Here is a 13,448-nt window from a genome sequence, read left to right as displayed (position 1 = left end):
CGTGGTGCTCCGCCGCCGCCTTTGCCATTGGGGCGGGCGGGGGGGGGGGAGGGCGCGCGCGCACGGCGGCAGCAGCCCCTCCCTCCCTTTTCGCCGTTCTTCCCGATCGATACCCCCCTCCCCCGGCCGCTCTCTGATGTTGCGCGCGGGGGGGAAATGCTTTGAATACTTACGACATGGCCGCTCTTATTGATTGGCGAGATTGACAGGAGTAAAGCGGCGCCTTCGCTTGCGTTTGCCTTCCGTGTGTGTGTGCGCGCAGGAGGGGGGGGTGGGGAGGGACGGCGCGCAGGGGCGGGAGGTGGCCAAAGGGGGGAGAGAGAGAAAGAGAGAGAGAGAGAGAGAGAGAGAGAGAGAGAGAGAGAACCAAGCCCAACAACAAATAATAATGACTCTTCGATTGTAATTAAATCTCCAGGCAACCCGTCAGCAAACTTAGACCGAAGATCGGATTTTTTTCCCCAACATAAACCATGGCCCGGAGAATCATCAACCGCGGCCCGATGCGCTTGCTTCTTTCACTAGTATAGTAGATTATTTTGCAGTTTATTCACGCCGTCCTACAGTCAGTGGCTCTTCTCCTGTTTCCTTACCTTCCGTCACTACAGTTTCTTTTTAAAGGAAGATTCCAAGGCTCTTTTTTTAAAAAAATCGACACACTGGATCTCGAAGAAGGTAACTTGGCAAGGAAACCCACGCAGCGCTTATTGTATCGTTATGACCTGTTGTTGACTGAAGTTGAGAGTGCGGGACGGGGGTGTTTGTGTGTCTGTGGGGAAACGGGACGGGGATAGCTTGGAAATGGACGTAGATCTCTCGATCCTGCCGGGAGAGGGTCTTCCACGTTTCATTGGTGCCGACGTATGCGAAAGAATACGGTACTCCCGGCGCTTGTCTTTTAAGGGCTGGTGAGTTGCAATTGACCAAAGCAGCCGCCGCGACAGCAGCCGCCGAGTCCGGAGGTAGCTTGTTAAGTTAGATTTCTGAATGATTCCCCGGCGCGGTTGCTTAACTCCTAGGCTTTCCGGGGAGGGTCGCCTTGGTGGCGGCGATGGGGCTGGGAAGGGGAACGGCGGACTGACGGAGAAAGTCCTTGCGCTGCTAAATTCTGGGGTGAGTTTTCGGAAAAGATTCCCAAGTCCGCGTAAAGAGGAGGGGGAAAAATCAAAACAACGCTGCTTGGTTTCTCCTCTCTCTCTCCTCCCTGCCTCTGTCTCTCCACAACCCCCCCCTCCTCTTTCCCCGGTTCCTTTTCCCTTCCGCCCTCCAAGTGGCGTCTATTTTAAAACGTAGTGACAGATCCATGTTGTATTTTAAGATCACCCGCTGCCTGCCTGCGAACACATGGCGCTCGAGAGAGAGAGGTTGTGCGTAAGAGAGAGAGGGGGGAGAGAGAGGGAGGGAGGGAGGGAGGGAGAGAGAGAGAGAGAGAGAGAGAGAGAGAGAGAGAGAGAGAGAGAGAGAGAGAGAGAGTAGCTTAGGCAAGACGAGGGAGTAAGAGAGGAAAAACAAAATAAAACCTTAAACGTCAACTTTTGGGGGAGCACAAAGCTGCTGTCCTCCCTCCGAGAGGCGTCCGCCTTCGCCCGCAAAACTAAGTAGGGAGTTGAGGCGGCGTGTTAAGCGCCGCGAATCCCGTCTGCTAACTTTTGAGGTGGGTAAACTTCTCCAGAAGTTCGGCGCTAGCGAGCTTTTATTCTATCTATCTTTTAAAAGAAAGGAAAGGAGGGAGGGATCGAGGCAATGCTGCTTTCGGCCACAGAGGGGCAGTCTCTCGAGGAGTTGCCGCGTCCTTATCTCTCCGCAGGCAGAGGCTAGGATAAAGTTCTCCCGAAAACTTTAAAATTGATATCACACCCTAATTTGTGTTCTACAGGGAGGGGGAGAGGGGAAGGAGGGGGGGGGGGACACGAGCTCAAAAACACACCGGGCTCTGCTTACACCATGAGAAGGGGAGCCCTTGGCGGCGTCGTGGGCTCGCCCTACGTTCAGCGGGGGGAGTTCTCGCTGCGCCTTCTTAGCTCTCGCCGGAGGTCATGCAAATCGACCTGAAAAGAATGCATAAGCCATAAATTAAAACAAACCCCGTAGCCACGGACCGATCCGTATAGTAGGCAACCATACCCCAAACCTGGACAAAACCGGCTTTCCTTGCCAGCTGGAAGAAAAAAAAAGGGGAGAGCGGCTAAAAAAGTAACCGTAAAGTAAGTTCACAGGGAGTCTTTTTAAAATTTTCTTATCAACTCTTTCTCGGGGCTTCGGGATTGTCGTGTTTGTGTTTACCTTTCTGTGCAAAACCTGGGTCGCTGCCCGCGGAGCAGGAATTTTAAACGGGCTTTGCAGAAGGGAGGGGTGCGGGATTGCGGCAAGGTGTCTCCTCGTGTCCCCCCACCTTTTGCGGGGGGGGGATCCCGTTTGAGTTGAGCGTTGGTAAAGAAATCCCGATTGGAAAGATAGTTCAGCGTTTGGCTGCTGTTTTTTTTTGGGGGGGGGCAATTCTGCCGGTTCTTAGCCCACCACACTTGTTTCTTGCCTGCCGAGTTTAACCCAAGCGTTGTTTTGAGCCGCATTTCTCTGATGTGGGGAGGAACACAGGGACGCACCCCGTGAAATTAAACACTTTTTGCCGAAGTTGGGCAAGCAAAACTGTTCCAAAAGCGAGACGAAGGGTGCGCGGTTTTTTTGTGAGGGAGGGAGCGAGTGTGGGATTGAAGGCGGCCGGTCCGTTCTGGCGCTGCCGGAACGGGACTTGCACGCGAAGAATTTCAGCCGCTTTTCGAGGGCGCGGAGCTCCCCGAGCGCTTCGGCGTCCCCCCGTCGCCGTTCCGGGGGGGGCTCCGTTCCGCCTCGCCACCAGGCGCGCCGGGCTTGGAAGCCCCCCCCCCCCCGCTCCCGCCTGAGCCAAGCAGGCCCCGTGGGCTCGATGGGAGGCAGCGCTTTGATTCCGCCGTCGCTTGCTTCCGCGCGGTTTCCTGGGTGTTTTTTAAGGACGGCGAGAGGAGAGGGGCAAATGTCGATGAGGCGAAGGGCGCATTGTTGTGTCTGGGTGTCCGGGAGATCCTGCCCGGGCTTGGGAGCCTGCGGGTAGGAGATTAAGTTGTAGCCTCCAGGGTGTTTCCCCCCAAAAAAACACAGACGCGGAAACTTTCCGAGATAAACAAGCTTCTTTTCGGCCTGTTGTTATGCAGATTAGGGAAACGTTTTTCTCGTGTGGATTTCTTTTTAATAGCCCGCTGACGTAGGATAGGCAAGTTTGGACCTAATTTTAATTTTAAGGGGGGTGGGGGTGGAGAAGGGGAAAAAGATTTATTGAAAAATACCGCGAACTTTCCACTATGGTTTTATTTTGCCTACAAAGAATGGGACTTCGGGACAAAACAGAACATTTAATCTTTTGCTAAATCGTAAAGAACGAGTAGATGAGGGAGGAGAGACAAGGTAACAACCACGCGCGCGCACACACTGACACGCATATGTACACACATGCAGACAATCCTACAGTTTTTACAACTAGACTGCACTTGTACTGAAACCTCTGCAGGCTCACCCGTTTTAACACGGACAATGAATAGGATGTACAATTTAAACCTGTCACTCTAAAGGTATGAGTTAGACAGGATTGTGTGTGTGTGTCTTTGCATTTTGAATGCGCACCTCTCCTTGGATCTGTATCTTAATCTTCCTTAAAAATAAATTTGAGTTGCCTCCCCCCCCTCGCTTCAAATGTATTTTTAGGGAGGTACAGATACCAAGGAAAATAATTAGGTTACTTGGATTTCGTTGGCAGCTCAGAGTAGCTTGACACCTGGCAGAGAACTTCTGATGCGTTTTCTTTAAACTCTGCCTCCTTCTCCTTTACTGTGTTTCTTATAATACATTCTTGTGTTAAGTGAGAAAGACTATTTGTAAAACAATCTCTTGGCTAGTTCCAGTGTTGGATGAAGCTGATCCTGTAATGGCATTTTGTTTTGAACAGTTGCTGTAGTTGAAGTTCCCTCATAAGGTAAGGTGGCACTGGCTTGTAAGGAGGTCCAAATGCCACATTTATAATTAGACTGCCAATTCAGCACATTGTATCCCACTGCTATACAGGGATTTATACTGCTGTGCCTGGCCTCTCTCGATAATAGCCTGTATTCAGATTTAGCCAATTCAACTACCTCGACTTTGGAATCGAAGTTAGAATGGGAGAAGGGAAGGGACTACTCCGATCGTAGCTTGCTTTCTTTCTTTCTTTCTTTCTTTCTTTCTTTCTTTCTTTCTTTCTTTCTTTCTTCCTTTCTTCCTTCCTTCCCTCCCCCCTCCCTCCCTCCCTCCCTCCAGCTTGCTCAGCCAAAGAATAGCAGGATCGCAACTGGGGTTCATACATAGAATGCAAGTTGGGCAGAGATTCCCCCTCCTCTTTCTGAAGTAAGGGGGGTGTATCTCACAGGAAAAAAAAACCATTTAGATTTTAGATTCGCGCGTGCGTGTGTGGTTAGGACACCCAGAGAATTGGACAAGTACACCTGCGCTTAGATCTGAACCCTGGGGGAAGGTGTGTGTGTGGACCTTAAAGCCTTTCTTGGGGAACGGGGGGTGAAGCGCCTGCTTGCAAAGAGAGGAGCAGCCACCGCCGCCCGCCCGCAATCTCTCCACTGCCACAATAGCAACTCTGCAGGGGAGGGACCCCCGCTGCCTCCTCTGCATGGGGCGGGAGTGGGGTGGGGGCGCAGGTGGTTGGACACCCTTCGGCTGAGCGAGCGAGCGAGCGAGAGGGAGGGAGGGATGTCGGGGAGGCCAAGGTCATTTGCATTCGCAGGCCTTGCCCTCCAATCGGTGACTTTCTAACGCCTTGGGGAGGAAGGGAAGGAGCGGAGGGTTATAGAGTTAGCGGGAGAGCCTCGCGCGCGGATGGCGGGAGGAGGGGGGGGGGAAGCCAGAGGAAAGTGGGGCTGGTAGTGGTGGCTCAACTGAGGCAGAAGTTCCGCTATATTCTAATATAAACTCAGCGGGCGAATTTGCAACTTGCAAGGGGGCGCCGTGGGGACGGGGGGACGACGAAGGAAGGCCTCTGGGGGCAGGGCGGCATATAAATCCAAGTAAATAAATACATAAATAAAGGCAGCCTGTGGCTGAAGCGAGGCTCGCGTGCTTTTTCCCATTGAGAAAGCGTGAGTGTGTTTGTGTGTGTTTATGTGTGTCAATGTCGAGAAGCCCCCCCCCCAACAGAGGAGCTTTAGCGGCCCTTTCAGCAAAAGTTTTCCCTTCCATCAGACGGTTCGGCGGGAAAGCGAGGCCCAGCCGGCAAGGGAAAAAGAGAGCACGCGCCGTGGCGCCGCCGCCTTCCCGCCACGACGTCCGCTGAGCGCGAGCCGCTGCGCGGGTTGCTGCTCCTGGCCGCGCGGGATCCGCCTCTCTCGCTCGTTCTTCAGCCCCCCCCCCAAATAATTAGACTCGGCTTGACCGCAGTCTGAGAGTGGTTGGCCTCCCCTTTTTGTATACTTGCCACGACTCGTTTAAGGAAGCCTTAAGAGGGTGACTGCGCGCCAGTAATAGAATATAATTTTTTATTGGCCAAGTATGATTGGATACACAAGGAATTTATCTTTGGTGCATATGCTCTCAGTGTACCTAAAAGAAAAGATACATTTGTCAAGAATCATGAGGTACAACACTTAATGGTTATTATTCCAGAAGAGTAATCTCCCTCCCTCTCTCTCTCTCTCTCTCTCTCTCTCTCTCTCTCTGCTACTACTCTTGCTAATTTATTTAATCTTTGTAAACTGGTTAGAGAACTTTCTTTTGAATACCAGCTATAAATGCTATCCAGGAAAGTTGGGTCCATGTGTTTTCTCAAACCCATCCCTCTCATCACTTGCATAGCTTGACACAATAATTTAATAGGGCACTTCAATGTACTTCACCATCTACAGATAGGCCTGTTAAGTAAAGGAAAATGAGTGTTTCCATTTGTGTATTTGTGAGTAAAGGGAAATGAGTGTTTCCATTTGTGTATTTGTGGTGCAGCTAGCCTTGCAATTGGGATCCTGTGGCAGGGAGATTTAGTGATGAACAGTCACTCTCCAAAGCCTGTTTTGTTTTTAAGGTTCAGGTAGATTCCAAGTTCTAACCCATTTTAGCAATTGCTGGGTGTATTCCTCCTTAAAATAAGAGCAACAACTTTTTAAACACACAGAAAGAGACTGTGTGTGTGTGTGTTTAAAAAGTGTGTGTGTGTGTGTGTGTGTGTGTGAGAGAGAGAGGAAGATAATTGCGGTATTTCATGCTGAGCTATTCACCTGAGGCAAAACATATATCTTTTTGGTTCAGACTTGCATACCTTCTAGTCCGGTTTTTTTGACCATGTCTGTTTTAATGAGAGGTTAATGGGCTAAGCTGTTCCTGGAAAGAAAAATACATAAGTAAATACATTTTTTTCATTTTTGTGATAGGAGTCTATTAAAAAGATGAAAACCATGTTTCATAACAAAATAAATGTTTTGTTTCCGGTGAACACCAAAATTCTTCTTCAGTCATAGCCTTCCTCAGGTTCAGATGTGCTTTTATTATCTTAAGAAATGCCCATTAGCCTTTTCAAAAAAGCTGATAGACGTCTAAAACATACATGGTCAAAAATTGAAAAATGACAAGCTTTATAGGTAGTGTGTCTATGTAATGAGAAGCAGTGCTTTGTTGAAATATTTTATCACTGCTTATATTATAGATTCGTATTGTGTTCTGTAATGAATATAATATAGTGTGCTTGGACGGTACTTTATATGTGCATTTGTATATGTACCCACTTGTGTGCGTGCAAACACATGTAAAGCATTGCTCCACAGTACATTTTTAATTTCTTAAAATGCTTTCTTATTGAATTGTTACTGTAAAATTTTAAATGTAACATTTGTTAAATATACCTATTACTTTGTGATGCTGGAATTGGAATTTGGTTACAAAAACAGAATTTTCATAATGACACTGGGATCCTGAGATGTTTTCTTCAATGTGGTAATTGGACTGTAATTTATTGGAAGATGAGCATTTCTTTAAAACATTTGTAAACTCATTTTTTCAGACAATGTTTGGATCCTAAAATGTTTCTTCCTGTCTGCCTTTTTATAGTATTGCAACAGGTTGCAACCAAAGAATTAGAGTTCTTTACCATACTGTAAGCTTCATACACACACACACACACACACACACACACACACACACACACACCATAAAATATATAGGTGTGTCTCACTGTATTTTTCTTAATTGGTGCAAAACAGTTCCTTTTTTAAAAAGACTGCTCTCTGAATTTTCAGATTGGAATATATATTTTGTTGAGTAAATATATATATATTTGTGTAGTAGTTATTTGGTACAGCCTATTATGTATAATAGCTGTGCAATCCTATCTGTATTTTCATAGATGTAAGCCACACTGACTTTGGAAGATTTACAGTACAATCCTATGAATGTATGTTCAGTCCTGTTGCATTAAACAGGTTTAATCCTCAATGGGTGTAATAGGTTTGGTATTACCAAAACACACATTTTGTAATACCGAACTGTAAATTATGTGGACTAGAAGTCATAAGTAGGCTAGCTACCAGAACATGTCTACCAATTTAAAAACTCTCTGTGTTAAGACTGGATGTTTCAATTCTTCAGATATTTCTTTTTGTAATTGTAAAATATATATTTAATAATTACAATTATTTTAAAGTTAGCCACTGTTTTTTTATGCTTACAAGAACATATTGTAGCAATTTTCAGTTTGCATTTTTATTTGGGAAAGTTATGGGTTATTTGATATTATTTTTTTTAATACATACCTATTTTTAATACATACCTGTTATATATTTATTCAAGTACGTGGTGAAATTTTAAATAATTCTCTTTCAGTCAATAGAACAAAAACTTGGAGAATCTGGATGTATGTAAAGCAAATAGGGATTGATACATACTGATTATTTTCCTTGTTGTTTGTTTGACAACTCATTAAATTTTAATCTGAATTCCTTAAGAAAGGATATTTAAAGCTTAAAACTCCATTACGAGGTTATAAGAAATACTAGTTACCAGTGACACATAATACAAAGTAGATGAACTTTTGTTTTGAAATGAAGCAAAATTTTCCATTTGAAGCAGAGATAGGTACGATAAATTAGGACATACAATTAATCTAGAAACCTGCAAGTCACAGGTGTTTCAGTATTTAGTGAAGCTTTATATATACTGTATATACATATATATAAAGCAATATTACATTTATTTATGCATTGGATGTTTACTGAATATTCAGTAGAATTTGATGAAGAGATTGGCAAACAAGCAGCAGTGCTAGGATTGTTATCCTTGAAGGTTATTTATAGGTTTATAAAAACAGCATGTTCTAGTTACTATATTGGCATTTCAGAAGTTGTAATTATGAATAGTTTCATGTTGTGGTGAACAGATTAGATTTGTTGAAATCCAAAATTTCCATGTTAATATAGTTATAACAAAATGGAAATCATGTGCAACCATGTTTTCAACATACCCAAACTGTTCTACCTACAGGGTAGGTGGTCCTGTTCTGTGTGCCACCAGGAAATATGAGAGTTTTGCTAGCTGGCTTTTAGTAATGTCATGTTTTTTAAAAGTATAAATTTGATATAGAGAGAAGCTTCAAGTAAAACTGCATGAGAACAATTAAGAACCTATTTATATTGTTGGAGCCATAACCTTTATGTGTAAAGCATATTTGACTAAATTGGGAGATAGAATAGCATTGGTATGCTGCAGTTTGTCATTTCTGTACAGAGGATGCAAATAGCTAGTCAGAGAAGATGGTAAAACCTCTGAAATGCTATACGGACAGAATTCTTAACTGTAGGCCTTTCCCATCATTGTTTAGAATATCCAACTTTACTCCACTATTAGCCATTCTTTTTATAGTGACACTATGCTTAGTAAAAAAAAAACTTCTAAGCACTGAGGTCAGGTGTAGAGATTGGATTCTAGTTTATTTTTTATGAATCAGATAAAGATTTCTGTGCGTGAGACTGTATGTGAAGATGAGAGAACAAGAACATTTCCATATCAAAGGCAATATATCTGAGGCTGCATAGTAATTAAAATGTAGTGGTTTGGACTCTGTGCTTTCACTTAAGTAGAGTATTGTTAGGATCTTGTGCAGAACAGAACCAGAATCTCTGGAAATATAGTTGTAATCTTGCATATAACACTAGAAGCCATATTTGCTTCATTAATTTGTATTACAGCTAGGCACCAAATGGAAAATATATTTCAATTTGAACCTGAACAATGCCGAGTTTCAGTTGTTTGCTCAATCATTGTGAATCTCTTGTGGCTTGGCAGGAAAAAAATACCTCAACACATTTTTTTTCCAGGTTTACACCAAAATCTGGATTTTGGAATATTTTGTATAGGTGAATAACACAAAGCTGATTACCCACCGTTTGCATCTCAACAGCTTAATATACAGTATCTTATCAACATACCTCTCCATGTTTTCTTTCAGCTGCTACTCATGGTGGATGTGCTTGAAAATGAGAGCTTAGGAACAAGAACGTAATACAGATAATGTTATAAAATAGAATGGTAAAAAGTGGTAGCTAAGAACAAGAAAACTATGTTTTTAATGCTGAGCTTAAGTGACCAACTTGCTAGATCCTCACCCAAGGAAAAGAAAAGAGAAAATTGGTGCCAATTTTAAGGGCAGCTAGAAGCTTTGAGACAATGCTTAGACATGACTCAGTGACCTTTTCTTTCTTCCGAATAGAACAGAACAGAACAGAATGACGGAATAGAACAGAACAGAATAGAATTCTTTATTGGCCAAGTGTGATTTGACACACAATGAATTTGTCTTTGGTGCATATGCTCTCGGTGTACATAAAAGAAAAGATACATTTGTTAAGAATCATGAGGTACAACACTTAATGATTGTCATAGGGTTCAAATAAGCAATTGGAAGAATCAAAATGTTCAGGGAAATACACATATTATGAAGAGCATCTTTAATTCAGAAGGTATGCTGGCCCATTTCATCTTTGGGACAGGAGTTTCTCAAGATTGAGTCATTTCATTGGCTAAAATTTTGGGATGGCCTATCTATAGGTTTCTTCTTGGATTAGCTGACCATATAATGAATTGGAAGGAAGCCTTCAGAATACCCAGCGAGGGGGAATCCTTTCTTTTATTTAACTAATAATAATAGACAAAATTTATAAGCCAAGGCTGAATTTTTTCTTTCTTTTTTTGCATTAGTATCCAGGGCTTTGGAAGAAACTGCAAGGTGGTTACATAAAAAGGTGTGCACATATGGCTTGCATGTGGCTTTGAGACTTTGCCATTATCTTTAGCATAATGGAGATAGCACTAGCTATAAAAATGCAAAGTACAGTATCCTCTCTGGATAACATCCATGTAGTTTAATCACACAAAAATAACTGGAGATATGGAATATGTGCCTGGGAGATGGAGTGGGGCAAAAATGAATCTTATGGATTATGCTTTATGCAGTAGAATAACAGACTGTATTACTTTAGAAGAAAAAGATCCTTGCATTGGACACCCTTGCATTGAACAACAATCTTGGCACACAAATATTTGTATAGCATACCAGCTTGCATCATGGTATTTTACTTAGTAACTGCATTACAAAGATGTGCAAAATGTTTTGAATCTGAACTATTTTCTGCTTGACACAGGGCATTCTTACATTGTTAAAAATGTTCCAACCTCAAAACATTTCAAATTTGAAACATTTTGCATATTTTTAAAACTATATACACACTATAAAGGCTACTATTATTTGGAAACAAATTACAGTTGCTGCTTTAAAATGTATATGCTAATGCTAAGTGCTTTAAATTTTCTTACAAAGTAGTTCATCTTATCTATTTCAAATATGCTGTTTGCTTAAATCTATGTCAAGACTTTAAAAGCCATCCAATTTTTCCCCCTATAAATATTTTTTGTATTTGCTTTCTGTAATTGTATTGAGATATCGGGGAAGGCCTTCTTTAGTTTTCATTGCATTTTTCTACTTAACCAAAATGATTTGTATTTTTATTTTGGAATTTACGTAATCAAAGACAGGCAGTTTTAGCTTTCTTGCAAGCCATGCCAAAGGAACAAAATACATTTGCTCAAATAATTCTAGCAAGCACTATTTTTATTGGTAGACTGACTGTTGCTACTACTATCATTCCCATAAAAAATTAGAAAGGAGAAAGTGAGGAGGGCCGGTATATCGCATATTTATAACATCAAAGTGAAAATCAGCCATAGTTGCAGCCTTTAAGCATTAAATCATGAGTGTAATCCCTAATTACACTACAAAACCTAGAGTGTTTGTATATATCAGGGCTCTGTGGATTGGTGCCATAAATTCTGGGAGATATATATATAAGGTCTGCTCAATGTAATTTGCTTTTCCAAATGCTTATGATTTTTGATTGATTTATAAATAATATTTTCTTTGGCTGATTATCTTTTTAAAAGAAAATAGTAATATAGCAAAGGTGATTATGTGGAGTACAATAAAAAGATTAGGGTGTGTAATTTTATATACATCTACCTGGAAGTGAGATCTAATGAACATTGGGACATTTGAGAAAGTTTGCATAAGATGAAAAGCAAAATCCATTGTAAGTGAATTAATTGAGAGAGAATAATAATTGGAATATTTAATTTGTATTCTCACTATTTAAATGTGTTATGTTTTAGGATTGGAGGGTACTGTGTTTAAATGTATGAAACGTCCTTCTTTGTACAAAATTTCTCATAGAGTTCTTATTGGAAGGATGAAAAGAAAGGGAATTAATTCCATATAAATTCTTGACGGAAAGGTTGTATATAAATAGAAAATAAAAATGTATGTTGTGTTTCTTGTCTGTGCGAACATACACTTCACTCTAAACTTAAGTTCTTTTTTATTTTCTTCAATGGTATCTTAAGCATGTTATTATTTCTAATGTATTATGGTCTTATGTTTATTTAAAGCCAAGCTCGTATAGTTTCCTTTCAAGGAAGTATGTGCAGCATTGCTTCCTTAAAGAATGTGCAGTGATAGAAAATATTGATTTGGTCAATGCTACACAAATTATTGCTAACTTTTGTGTTAGAGGTTAAACCAGAACAGTTAGTAAAAGACAAGAAAAAACAACAACATTTTGCTTCAGGCTGGACAGTGTGCATCTGAAGATTATAAAAAAGAGACATTTGAAAGATAAGGGATGGGCATGTTCAAAGAGAAGGAAAGAAGCAGAGAAGCTGGAGGCTAATAAATTTTTTCAAATAAACTTCTTCGGTTGTATTCAGCAAGAGGCCAACAGAGATTGTTCCCTACACATATATTCAAACTTTTTCAGGGCTGTTCTCCTTCATTCTTGCATCTCAGACATTAAAAGAATATAACCCGCCTTTGCCTTTATGTGGAGGATCAAATAGAAGTATCCCCAAGGTTTCTCTGTTCGTAATGATTTGCAACATTTAAGCAGCTGCTGCAATGAATTCTTTTCTAAAGATATTGTAATCACCTTAATTTCCCTTCTGAGGATAATATCTTTAACATGCCTACTCCAAAGGAGAGATATTTCATCAGACAAAATAGTAAGCAAACCTTAGATATAGTTTTTATGTTTTTAGTATACACTATTTTTGTGGCTCTTTCTTGCCTGCTGAAGAATTCTGGAAAACTCCAAACCTCCAAACTAAATTTTGTGATCTCTGTGGTGGATAGATAAAATTATGGAAAAATAAATTTTGGGTTTTTAATATTCACTGTATTATCTTTTAATGTTGTTAATTTATTGTCTAGTCTTTGTCTTAAATTAATTCAGCTGCTATCTACAGTATTCTCTTTGTGTATCAGATTTATGCCTAATTATTTTGCTTTTCTAATACTCTAATTTTAGTAACAGTAAATATGCAACTCTCAATGACTCTGGTTTTTATTTCGATTATACAAAATAGTCGATACGATATATAAAATATAAAAATAATTTGTCAGTATACCAAAGTGTATCAATAAAAATGATCATGGTTAATAATACTTCTTATCTGTTAAGTCATTTGAAAATATGGTTATCAATTTAACATGTTAAAAATTATATTAAAAAATGACTTTCAGTCTATTACTTACGTAATATGTTTTAAGCAGCTCATTTGGTATATTAATATACCAAATTTTGATCATGGTGTTTTGTACATCTATGTATACTGTATGTGGCTAATTAAACTGATTACAGGAAGTCCTCAATTTACAATCATTCATTTAGTGACTTCGAAGTTGCAACAGCACAGAAAGCAGTGACTTATGACTGCTTTTCATACTTATGACTGGACACACCATCAAAATTCAAACAGTTGGCAACTGGTTCATATTTATGATGATTGAGATGTCCTGGTGTGAATACCTTCTGGGGCTTTCTGACAAATGAAATCAATGGGCAAGATGGAGT

At 41.0% G+C, this 13,448-nt stretch overlaps 1 protein-coding gene across 13 annotated transcripts in view; it reads left to right on the top strand.

The window, feature by feature from the left end:
• Nucleotides 1-258: 258 nt before the first annotated feature.
• SOX6 (SRY-box transcription factor 6) overlaps nt 259-13,448 on the top strand; it is a 546,353-nt gene continuing 533,163 nt past the window's right edge. For 3 of the 13 annotated variants that reach the window (XM_070764122.1, XM_070764035.1, XM_070763967.1), the window contains exon 1: nt 350-675. The gene's annotated coding sequence lies outside the window, so the exon portion shown is untranslated. Of the gene's footprint in view, nt 676-1,018; nt 1,114-1,935; nt 2,205-3,583; nt 3,603-13,448 lie in introns of those variants that run through there. The other 10 variants (XM_070763998.1, XM_070763958.1, XM_070764099.1 and 7 more) reach the window with 8 other exon arrangements.

Source organism: Erythrolamprus reginae, chromosome 1 (assembly GCF_031021105.1).
Source record: "Erythrolamprus reginae isolate rEryReg1 chromosome 1, rEryReg1.hap1, whole genome shotgun sequence".
Lineage (NCBI taxonomy): Eukaryota > Metazoa > Chordata > Lepidosauria > Squamata > Dipsadidae > Erythrolamprus > Erythrolamprus reginae.
This window is presented reverse-complemented; position numbering and strand designations above follow the sequence as displayed.